Here is a 12,299-nt window from a genome sequence, read left to right as displayed (position 1 = left end):
TGAGTTACAGATAAAATGTACTTTTTTAGGACTTTCCATCACAGACTGATAGGTATGCAAATTTCTTGCCTCGTTTAGGAAATTCTTTTCTCTCTACTTTAAAGCGTACAAAATTTTTTTGAAAGCCTCTTCTTTTTCTTGATTTCTTTTTTTTTTTTTTTTGGTGTAAAAGTTGGAATAGAAAGTACTTTTTCTGTGTGTGCAAAGAATAAAAGAAATATATATCTCTGATTTCCTGATGTCTTTCTTTGAAAAATTTTCCCAGTCCAGCTTCTGACACCTGTTTAATTGTACTAGGAGGACTGATTAGAAGCAGTTGTAAATTCTCAGTCTGTTTAGCACAGTTGACCTTTGAACATCATAGGAGTTAGGGGTGCCAACATTCTGCACTATCAAAAATCTGCATTTCACTTTTGACTCCCCCCATCAAGTATAACTACTAATAGCCTACTGGTGATTAAAAGCCTTACCAATAATAAAAACAATTAACACATATTTTGTATCTTATGGGTAGTATATGCTATATTCTTACAGTAAAGTAAGCCAGAGAAAAGAAAATGTTATTTAGAAAATCATAAGGAAGAGAAAACACATTTATAGTCTTGTGCTGTATTTACTGGAAAAAGAATCTGTGTACAAGTGAACCCATGTAGTTTAAACCTATGTTGTTCCAGGGCCAACTATAATTCTTTAAAACGTGCCCACTCACCACACCACTGTAACATGGTCTTGCCAAAAATAAACCATCTTCGAATTAATTAAGTCTCTAAATTCAACTGTAATTTGCAGGAAATATGGAGGACAGTGCTACATGTTAAAATGGCACCATGAGGGAACACCTGCAAAATTGATTTTGCATATTCCCCAGAACAAACAACCTGTGCCGGGCAGAACAACGGCTCCAGAATATTTCTACATCCAAATCTCTGGAACTTGTGAATATAGTAAGTAACCTGGCAAGAGAGAATAAGAGAGCAGGTGAGATTAAGGTTGCTAAGCAGCTGACCTTGAGATGGGGGAGATTCTCCTGGGTTACCTGGGTGGGTTCAGTGTCATAAGTGAAAGAGGGAGGGAGAATCCATTTCAGTGATGTGATGTACGAAAGAGTTGACAGGCCATCGCTGGCTTTGAAGATGAGGAAGAAGGTCGTGAGCCAAGTGACCGCCATGAGCTTGGAAAAGGCAAGCAAACAGATTCTCCCCTAGACCTTCCAGAAGGAGCACAGCCCTGGGAACAATCTTGATCTTAACCCATTGAGACCCGAGCCAGATATCTGGTCTCTGAACTGTAAGCTACTGCATTTGTGTTGTTTTAAGGCAATATTTGTGGTCATTTGTTTACAGCAAATGACTTGTGTACTTCAACAACAAAAAAAGCATGTTAGGAATGGAGACTGTAGGGGCGCCTGGGTGGCTCAGTCAAGATCCCAGGGTCCTGGGATTGAGCCCCACATTCGGCTCCCTGCTCAGTGGGAGTCTGCTTCTCCCTCTGTTTCTGTTCCTCTCCCTGGCTCATGTGCGCTCTCTCTCTCTCTCTCTCTCGCTCTTGCTCTCGCTCTTAAATAAATAAATAAATAAATAAATAAAATCTTTTTTAAAAAATGGAGTCTGTAGCTAGCACAGTGCCTCCCCATGACGGTGGCCCTGGAGATCAGCCGTAGGCATACCAATGGCTTCCTGTGTCCTGCCTCTGCTTGAGGGTCCCCTCCACCTGCCTAGAAGGTAGGTGGGAAGCACTGGGGTGTTAATGGCCAGGAGCAACCTTCGATGTAGAGGGGACATGGGAGGCGGTGGGCGGAAGCTCCCATTGTTACCATCGGGTGGGCAGTTCTGAAGTGTGTGCTACAGTGTCTTGGAGGTCCCCTAGGGTACCAAGTCCAGCTGCCCAAATGGCTACGGTTTATTAATGTGCACTTTACTGGCTCCTGTACCTTCTTTGGGTTATTTTTGTGCTACCTCACCATGCTTACTGGGGTCACCTCCAAAATCAATTGTTTGTACCCAAATCTTTGTCTCTGGGTCTGCTTTTCCAGGAACTCATACAAGCACAGAGGGTAACCCAGAGATTGAGAGAGATTTAAGAGACACATCAGCTTATCACAGTCTATGCCTTGAATTACCTGGACCTTATCTGGATCCTGATTCAAACATGTTTAAAAGTCTTGAAAACAAAACAAAAGAAAAAGCAAAACCCCAACAATGCCATGAATGACATATAAGCAGAAATCTGAACACCAGGTTGGACATTTGAAAATATTAAGAAATTATTGTTAAGTTGTTAAATTTGGGGGTGTGATAATGGCGTTTTGGTTATATTAAAGTAAGAAGTTCTTACCATTTAGAGGTACGTTTTGGAATAATTATGAGTGAATTGATAGTGGGTCTGACGTTTGGGATTTGCTTCAAGATAATGCAAGAGATGAAGAAAAAAGAAAGTGTGTGTATGTGGAGCAGGAATAGCTCTGAGCCGATAACCGTCGAAGCTAGGAGATGCACAGAGGGGGCTCCTTTCACTACTGACTTTGCCTACTTTGATAGATGCTAGAAATTTCCAGAATTACAAAATGCCCACTCAAATTAGGTTAGAGTTAATTGTTGAGCAATTGTGACTAAAGGCATGGGCTTTGGGATCACATCAGCCTGGGTGAGTCTGACCCTCACTGATTCAGATGGTCGATTCTATGTGGGGCTAAGACAAGGGAGGTGGGGTGGAGAGAGAAATTGGGAGGGAGGTAATACAGGCAAAGAAAGTGCTTCATGAGTAAAGACACAGAAGTGACAACAGATGGGAAGAACAAGGCCTGAGGCAGGGAGACTGGATTTGAGTCTGAGTCAAGGTCATGCATAATTAATAAATATAGATAATTTAAATATATGTGATATATATAATTTATATACAAATCTATAACTTAAAACTATAAATTCTAATTATATTTATAAATATGTATATAGATTATTTAAATGTAAATGTATATTACGTGTTATTTATATATTTATCATTAAATACAATAAAATAATTAAATATAGAGAAACAGAGAGAGAGAGAACGGAACAGTGAAAGAGATTTTAAGGAATTGGCTCATGTGGTCTTGGGCACTGATGATTCAGTTTTTAGGGCAGGCCAGCAGGCTGGCTGGAGATGCAAGGAAGAGTTGCTCTTGCAGCTCGAGTCTGAAGGTAGCCTGGAGCCTAATTTCTCCTCCCTGGAGAGGGACCTCAATCTTTTATTTATTTTTTTAAAGGACTTCACCTGATTGGGTGAGGCCCACCCACATTATGGCGATTAATCTATTTTAATCAGTCTACTGATTTATTTTATTTATTTTTTTATTTTTTATTTTTTTTAGTCTACTGATTTAAATGTCAATCTCATCACAATGACATCTAGACTGATGTTTGACCGAATGTCTGGGTACCACGACGTCACCAAGTTGATACGTAAAATTAACCTCCACGGGGCCATGTTGTACTCCAGACAAGATGCGCTAATAGTTGTAACCAAGGCATGGGCAGTGAAAATGTAGAGGTGGGGGCAGATGCGAGCACTGCTGAGGTAGTAGAATTGACAGCACTGGGTGGGGGACGGATGAGTAGACTCCGTTTCTAGTATGGGTTTTGGGGGAGATTGTGGTGATATTTAGCAAGATGGGAAGAAAGATGAGTCTAGGTTACTCCCAGGCTATTTCAGAGCAGCTGCTGTGTTCCTGGCACTGTGCTGGGTTCTTGGGATACGCAGCTCTGGAGGTCAGAAACGGGCTCACTGCACTGAAATCAAGGTGCCAGCAGGACCGTGTTCCTTCTGGAGATTCCAGGGGACAATCCGTTTCCTTGCCTATTCCAGCTTCTTGAGGCTGCACGACCCCCTTTTGCTTTCAAAGCAGCAATGGCTGGTGGGGTCTTTTTCACATCATATGACTCTGACACTGCCTCTCCTCCCTCCTTCCCTCTCCTCCCCCCACTGATTACATTGGGCCCACCCAGATAAACCAGGATAATCTCCCTACCTTACGCTCAGCTGAGCAGCAAGCTGAATTCCATCGGCTACCAGGAGTCCTCCTTGCATGTAACATAACATATTCATAGGTTCTGGGGCTTAGGATGTGGACATCTTTAGGGGTGCCTACCATACTCTCCAGTTTTCTTGTTGTTGCAATAAAATCTGCAGTTATGATGTGTGCGGTAGGAAGAGAAAAGGAGGGAAGAAGGAAGGACCCACAGTGTGTAGGAAGAAATTTCCTCCATAGATCATACCAGAATGGTGAGAGTCGTTGCCTAAAGCATCCACCTTGACCTGAAGGTTCCATTTCACTCTGGCTTCCCAAACCTGAGAATGGATCGTCCTTGGAATGTACTGGATATGTATGAATCAGTGTCTGGGGGTTATTTTCCCACTTGGTCCATCAGCTGCTGATGGATGAGCTTGGTTCCTCTTCCAGGGGAGATGCTGGGATGATGCTCATGTGATGGTGGTGCAGGGGGGTGAGGGCTCCCTTCCCCCCACTACCCTCCTTAGTGAAACGGAGCCCAACCTGTGCCTGATTTGCAGCTCCTTTCCTTGACTCTCTCTTGCTCGTCTTCTCTTTTCAAAACTCAGAAAAGAGAAAGAAGAGCATATCAGGGTGTGTGGTGGTAGGTGGTTAATTAAGGACACAGGTTTCAGATAAAGTAACAGCGGAGCTCCCAGCCCCACTGCGCCACTCAAGAGCTGTGTGACCTTAGCAGGTCACCTACCTCCAGCCCCACCTCCTCGTCTGTAGTTTGGGTGTGGCACCCACCAGTTGCTTGGATTGGAAGAGGTAGCCGTTTGCAAAGCCCTATGCGCATATAGTAGGTGCTCAATAAATTCTCATTCTTCTTACTGTTGTGTTATTGAAATTACCTACTTCACAGCCCAGCTTAAAATTTACCTCCTCAATGGGGAATGCTTTCCTGGGACCCTATTTCTGACCACAACTGGACTCTGCATTGTCCTAGAACAGTCAGTCTGTGCTCCATCGTTGCAGCCTGGAGGACATTTCTGACTTGGCAAGTTCCTGGGCAGCAGGGACCGAGCTTGCTGATGTAGGTCTAGGACTTGCACCCGGCAGGTGTTGGGCAAAGTCCTGGAGAGAATTTGTGGCCAGCTGCATGGCTTGTGAGCCTGGCTCACCAGAAGTCTCTTTCTCATGTTTTCCACATTATAAGAGTGAGAGATGATGGAAACAGGGCTTTGGGCCCCTCAGCCCTTTTATCGGGAGACTCCCACTTTGTCTGAAGCACCCCAGGTATATTTAGCATTACCCCAATTAATACCCAGCTACCAGAATAACCTCTAAACATAACCCTGGCCATCTCACTCCCTTGCCCCGAGGCTCCTCTACACCCATAGGATAACCTCAAGCTCATTAACCCTGACACGCAGGGTCCTCCCTGACCAGTCACCCAGCCAGTGTCACCTCTCCCTCTTCCCACCTCTCTTCTTCCCCCAGAAGTCTTGGTTTCCTTGAATGCACCATTTCCTCACTCACCTCTGGAAGCTCTCTGGCTGAAGCTCCCTGCCTTTTGCACTGTTCCCTCCCAGTCTTTGGCCAACTCCAATCACTTTTAAGCTTCAACCTAAACCTCACCTCCTCCTGGACGCCTTCCATGATACCTCCATGCTAGGTGCTCCTGCTCTGCCCTCCAGATGGCCCTGAGCGCTCTCTTTCCCAGAGCTCACTGCATCTCATGACAACAGCCTCATCCTTGTCTGTCTCCCAGGGACCCAGGTGGCTCCTGCAGGTGGAGACTGGGTCTCTTTCATTTGCTGCTGTGGCCTGCGGTAGTTTCTTGGGACTGCTATAACAAAACACCACAAAAACCAGGTGGCCTAGAGCAACAGAAATGCATTCTCTCACGGTTCAAGAGGCCAGACGTCTAAAACCAGGGTGTCAGCAGGGCTGGTTCTTCTCGCCAGCTCCAGGGAGACTCTGTTCCGGGCCCTCCCCCAGCTCCTGGCGTTGCCTCGATCCTTGGCATTTCTCGGCTTGTGGCTGCATCACCCCGATCCTGGCCTCTGTCATCACATGGCCCCTTTCCCTGCCTGTCCCCTCCTCTTCTTATAAAGACGCCCCGGCCTCCCAAACCCAGTAGATTCCAATTTAACTCGGTTAGGTTACATCTGCAAAGACCCTACTTCCAAACAAGGTTACGTTCACTGGTGCCAGCGCTGAGGATTTGGGCTTATCCTTCTGGGTGACAAAATGCAACCCAGGACAGTGCCTCCCACATCTACTCATCGTGCGTCTTTGATGAACCAATGACGGCAGAGAGAAAGGTGCGCGACCAGGACTCCCAGTTTCTGCAGGAAAAGCCCACCCTCGGTGTTGGTAGGTGAAAGGCTCAGGCTCACAGCCTCCCCCTCTGCACCGGGTGCTGCTCGGGGAGCAGGGGGCCTTGGTGGCCGGCGGGGACCCTGGGCAGCAGCCCCCGCCCCCACCGGCCGGCCGCGCTGCGGTGGGGCCCGGGGCACCGCTTTATGAGTTGTGATCCACTGTGGTTAATTCCCTTAATCTAGACTTGCTCGTCCACAAAGCCCAGGCCTCAAGTATTGGATTTCCCTGATCAAAGGGCAGCGTGCGGGGGGCGGCGCGGGGGGCTGGCGAGGCTCGTAAACGGCGGCCTGCGGGGATGGGCCGGTCGATGGCCCGGCGGCCCGTGAAATACGACTGGCTGCTTCTGGCTGCTTCTGGGATTTACGGCTGGGCCTGCGTCCGCGCTGCTTAATGCATTGACCTTTGCCATCTAGCAATTCGGGAACTGGCGCTGGTGGGGCCAGGAGCTAATTCCGTGGATTAAAGCAGAAGGAGCCCCCAGTGCCTGGAAGTGTCAGGGACACTTGAAGCTCCAGCCAAATGTCCCTGGCCATCCCCCTCGCCCAGGCTGAGCGGGCTTGGGCTCTTCTCCTGCACCCCCCCACCCTCCCACCCGAAGAGAGGAAGAAGTGCCTTTGGCCAGACACAGTTTCCCTGCCTCCTCTGGCCTCTAGTTACTTAACTACTCCCTCTTCTGAGCTCCATGGTGCGGCCCATCTGTTTCTTCCCCCTGGGATGCTCTTCCTTCTGCACCCTTGCCTTGGATGTCTCACCTCCTCCGGGGAGCCTTCCTGACCCCCAAATCTTGCTAATGTCCTTGCCGCGACCCTGAGGTGGCCTCGAAATTGTCATTGTGATTTTTCTAGGCTTGCCACCCAGCAGACTGTAAGTTGCTTAAAGGCAGGAGGTGGATTGTTGCCCAAATCACCCAGACACAGAGCCAGGGCCGTGGCCCACACTTGATGGATATTTATCGCGTGAACGAATCAAGAGAAGCCCAGTGACAACGGAGGGTGCAGCTGACAGTTTCTGGTGATGCTATAATTGCATTTGGTATGTTGAGTCTTTTGACCAACCTTCCTCTGTCTGTGACTTGGTTTCTTCTCGAGTAAGTTGGGAATAAGGAGAGTGCTAAGCACACAGTGCTGTCATCAGTGCATTCATTCAACAACGTTTGTTGAGGGCTTACAGTGTGCAGGCGCTGATCTAGGCGCTGGGGGCGTAGCAGTGAGCAAAACAAAGATCACTGCCCTGGTGGGTTGGTGACATCCTTGGAGGGGGAGGGATCATAGAGGAGCTGGTCAAGGAGAAAAAATACCAGAAGTGGGATATGAAGTGTTAGGATAAGGGTGGGTTGGAATTTTGGAAGTACTAGGAAGAGAGACAAGCAGCTTTCTGGAGGAGAGCACTGGAGACAGGGGAGCAGCCAGTGCAAAGGTCCTGGGGCAGGAGTCTGCCTCCTGTGCTTGTGGAAGAGCATGGAGGCTGGTAGAATGTAAAGGAGTGAATGAGCTGGGAGGAGGGAAGGAATGAAGGCAGAGGGGTAACTGAGGCTAAAATGAGTTAATGCATATGAATCAGCACAGTGATGAACATTACCTCAGTCCATTCACACTAGAGAGTTCTTTGCAACTGTTAAAAGCAACAAGGTGGATTTGCATGGGCTGAAATAGGTAGGTCTCCAAGGCATGTTTTTAAATGGGAAAACACATTTTAGAAATACATACATATATATTAAAAATATTGTATTTCATAGTATTTAAAAAATTAAATGAGGGGCACCTGGGTGGCTCAGTTGGTAAGCATCTGCCTTCAGCTCAGGTCATGATCCTGGAATTCTGGGATCAAGCCCCACATCGGGCTCCCTGCTCAGCGAGGAGTCTGCTTCTCCCTCTCCCTCTGCCCCTTCCCCTGCTCATGCTCTCTCTCTGTCTCAAATGAAAACATAAAATCTTTAAAAAATTAAATTAGTGCATCTATGCATGCAGTATAAATGCACAAGAGAACATCTGGAAAGATACGTACTAAAATATTAATGGTTTCCACATCCGGAGAGGAGATAGGACTGGGGATGGAAAGGGTATCCTGAACTATTTCACTTTTTATGCATCTTTGCATTGGGTAAGGTTTTTACAACCACCACATTCTTGGATGTTGCTTGAGTGATACATTTATTTTTGAAGGTTTCAATACTCCTTTGTGGAAGAGCACAAGGTGGTCCAAAGGGCCCAGTGACCCACCTACCTACCCTGGAATTCCAACGACGTGTGCATTTCATGGGGAGCTAGCCAGAGTCATGGGATCATGAATCAGGGCCCTTGGAACTCTTCAGAAGTACCAGAGTGCTTGGTAAGCGCTGGTGTTGTGCTATTTGGGTTTATAAATCCTGACTTCTGGTAAGTCTTAATAAGCCATGCAGCAGCTCCTGGACAGAGTTCTTAGTTGAAAAGTACAGACCAAAAACCTATGGCATTTCACATCTTTTGCCCATGAGAACCAAACAGAGACTGGAATTTTGTGATTAATTCAAGGTCCACCAGAAACCTAGGGGGACTGGTTCTCTGGGAGCCAACAATGTTTATTTCAGGGAAAGCTGTGCTTACAGATTTGGGCAAGGTTATCCTAGGGAATCAGGCCAGAAAAGAGCACGTCAGCATGGTAGGATGTAGAGAGCTCAATACCCTATAAAGCTTGAGGCTCGTGTTTCATCTTTGGGGAGGGCTTGGGGTGTTCTCTTTGGTAGTTTCCTAGTGTTGGCCCCATCTTTCTCTTGCTAGAAGCCTCCAGAGTGGAAAGACAGGGCCTACCCTCAGCCCCAGGGTTGGACCCTGACTGGCTCAAGTCACATTAACTAGCCCCATTCCTCTTAGGAGTGATTGTATCAGGTTGAGTGTGTATCTAAAACTGTCAGATCTGAGCTAGAACCTCTTGTGACTGCAAGAATGCCCAGCCTTCGGATGAAGGGGACACTAGGTAAGGCAGAGTCAGAGAAGGAAAGAGACTGGATCCTGATGACAACACTGAACACCTAGATCAAGCTGCTCCTGAATCTTTCCTTTCTGCTATGTGTGTGATTTTTTAAAATAGAGGCTGACAGTGAGGTAGGAAACCATGAAAAGATATGCAGAAAACATCAGGATATTGCTAAGCGATTAAGCAAATGTGAAAAGGCTGGATACTGTATGAGTCCAACTATCTGTCATTTTAGAAAAGGCAAAGCTATGAAGACAGTAAAAGGACCAGTCATTGACAGGAGGCAGAGGGAAGCAGTAGCAGAGCACAGAGGATTTTCAGGGCCCTGAAACTATCTGCATGACACTGTAGTGGTGGATACACCTCATTATATATTTGTTAAAGCCTGTAGGATATACGCTGCCAAGTATGAGCCCTAATACAAACTACCGGCTTTTATTAATATCAGTTCATTACTTGCAACAAATGTACCGCACTAATGCAAGAGGTTAATAACAGAGTAAACCGAGGTGGGGTGTATGGGGGGGGGGCATGGGTACGCGTGGCATGGAGAACTCTGTACTTCCTGCACAACTTCTCTGGAAATCTCAAATAAAATAAAGATTATTACCAAAAAATAATAATAATAAAAAAGGCAGGAGCTGTGTTTGCTGTGTTTTTTGAAAATGTTGTTGATTACAGGTAGGACCTTTTTGGGAGTTGGTGACAGCCACACCCTCCAGAATGGGATGGAGCCCACTGTCTGCATAGCTAGGCACTAGAGTCATGATCTGCAAGGTCTATAGGTTTTGATCCTACACTGCTCTTGGTAAGATTGCCAGTGCCTGTATACCTATTTAGGTGCAACTGCGTACATGAACAACAGTGTTCATTTATTAGGTTCTGTCCTCATATCCCTCTAATAGCAAAACTTGTGAAGGGTTTGTGTGCAGGTAGTTTACCTGGATGGGATCCCAGGTAGCAAGAGTGAAGGAGTAGGCGAATGGGGAGACGGGACAGAGGCAAAGTCAACATAATGATGTGTTTGTGAGTGGATTGTCCGTGAGGACAACTGGGCTTGATTTTGTCACTGGGCATCATCTGTCCAGAGGCTTAGAAGCTGGGATATTTCTCCATCTGTGCCTGCAACCCATCAGGAGTTACCTCCTAGACCATCAACACCCCTGCCCTTCCAGCTATGCTTTGCAGGGGTGCAGCAAGCTCTCCAGAAGTCGGCCAAGGCCCTGGGGCACAAAGCAGAAAGCTTCCAGGACTGAATGGAAGGTGGGGTGCTGGCAATGAAGACTCATATTGCACACAACCACTTGTCACAGTTGCAGCTGCAACTGAGCACGTCACAGGCATGGAACTTAGGGAACCAGAATATCTGCCACATTGCAAATGCACGGCAGGTGGAGCACAGCATGTGCGCAAGATGGGAACTTCCATTAGCATGGCATACAAAAGCAAGCGTAGCTCCAAGTCTTGCTGGTTTTCTGGCTCCCTGGGGGATCAACTTGTGTGCCTTCGAGCTTGTGCACCCCACTTCGGAGATCTGCTCCATAGAACACTGTCCACTTCTGCTATTCTACAACAGCTATGTTGGCTAAGCAGAAGCCATTTTTTTTTTCTTTTGGGGATTCACTGGCTATTTTAAATAGGAACGAGATACCACTGCATACCTATTAGGATGGTGCAAATCCAGAATATTGACACCGCCAAATGCTGGTGAGGACGTAGAGCAACAGGAATCCGTTCCCTGCTGGTGGAGATGAACGATGTCATAGCCACTTCGGAAGGCAGTTTATCAGTTCCTTATAAAACTGAACACATTCTTACCGTACGATCCAGCAATCCTACTCCTTGGTATTTACCCAAAGGAGTTGAACACTTCGGTCCATACTAAAACCTACACACAGAGGTTTATAGCAGCTTTATTTATAATTGCCCATGCTTGGAAGTGACCAAGATGTCTTTCAGGAAAAGGAAAGGATAAATAAACTGTGGTCTGTCCACACAATGGAAGAGTATTCAGCGCTAAAAGGAGATGAGCTATCAAGCCATGAAAAGGCACGGATAAAGCTTCACTGCATAGGAATAAGTGAAAGAAGCCAACCTGAAAAGGCTGCTTTCTGTATGATTCTAATCATAGAACACTCTGGAAAAGGCAACCCTATGGAGACAGTAAATAGATGAGTGGTGGCCAGGCATTGAGGCTTTGGGGGGCAGGGAGGGATGCAGAGGCGGAGCACAGACCATTTTCAGCACAGCGAAGTCCCCCTGTACGATACTACGATGGTGAACACATGTCATTATGCATTTGTCCAAACTCTTAGAACATACACCACCAAGAGCGAGCACATGGCAGGGGAATGTAAAGTATGGCCCCTGGGTGATGATGACGTGTCCATGCAGGCTGGTGGATTGTAACACACGTACCCTCCTGTGGGAGGTGTTGGTAACGGAGGAGGCCATGCCTGCCTAGGGGCGATGGGTACATAGGAAATGTCTGCACTTTCTGGTCAATTTTCTGTGAACTTAATATCGCTCTGAAGAACAAATCTATCAAGCCAACACTAAATATCAGAATCTTTCCTATAAGCATCTCAATTTCTCAGTCACCTTAAAAAGTTAGGAGATGAGGCTCCTGGGTGGCTCAGCGGTTGAGCATCTCCCTTTGGCTCGGGGCGTGATCCTGGGGTCCTGAGATCGAGTCCTGCATCAGGCTCCCCACAGGGAGCCTGCTTCTCCCTTTGCCTGTGTCTCTGCCTCTCATTCCGGCTCTCTCATGAATAAATAAATAAAAATCTTAATAATAATAAAAAAAGACTAGGAGATGTAGCCGCACTGGGCTCATGTCCTGATTGACAGCAAATGGCAGAAAGGGAGGCGAGGTGACCCTTTCCGATGGGGCATGTGGCTTCTCGTTTGCCACAGTCCCCACTGCTCCAGTTTGTCTGTTTATTAAGGATTCACACTCAGATATTTGTTTTCATTGGTTTGTGTTGCTCACACA

At 46.9% G+C, this 12,299-nt stretch overlaps 1 long non-coding RNA gene across 2 annotated transcripts; it reads left to right on the top strand.

The window, feature by feature from the left end:
* The first annotated feature begins 6,006 nt into the window (after nt 1–6,006).
* On the top strand, nt 6,007–9,929 carry LOC144299496 (uncharacterized). 2 transcript variants are annotated; one of them, XR_013366202.1, is made up of 4 exons: nt 6,007–6,346; nt 7,198–7,384; nt 8,515–8,680; nt 9,540–9,922. It is a non-coding gene; the product is annotated as an uncharacterized LOC144299496 (long non-coding RNA). The 2 variants fall into 2 exon arrangements; XR_013366201.1 differs by having other exon boundaries at nt 6,010–6,346; nt 8,515–9,929.
* The last annotated feature ends 2,370 nt before the right edge of the window (nt 9,930–12,299 follow it).

Source organism: Canis aureus, chromosome 27 (assembly GCF_053574225.1).
Source record: "Canis aureus isolate CA01 chromosome 27, VMU_Caureus_v.1.0, whole genome shotgun sequence".
NCBI lineage: Eukaryota > Metazoa > Chordata > Mammalia > Carnivora > Canidae > Canis > Canis aureus.
This window is presented reverse-complemented; position numbering and strand designations above follow the sequence as displayed.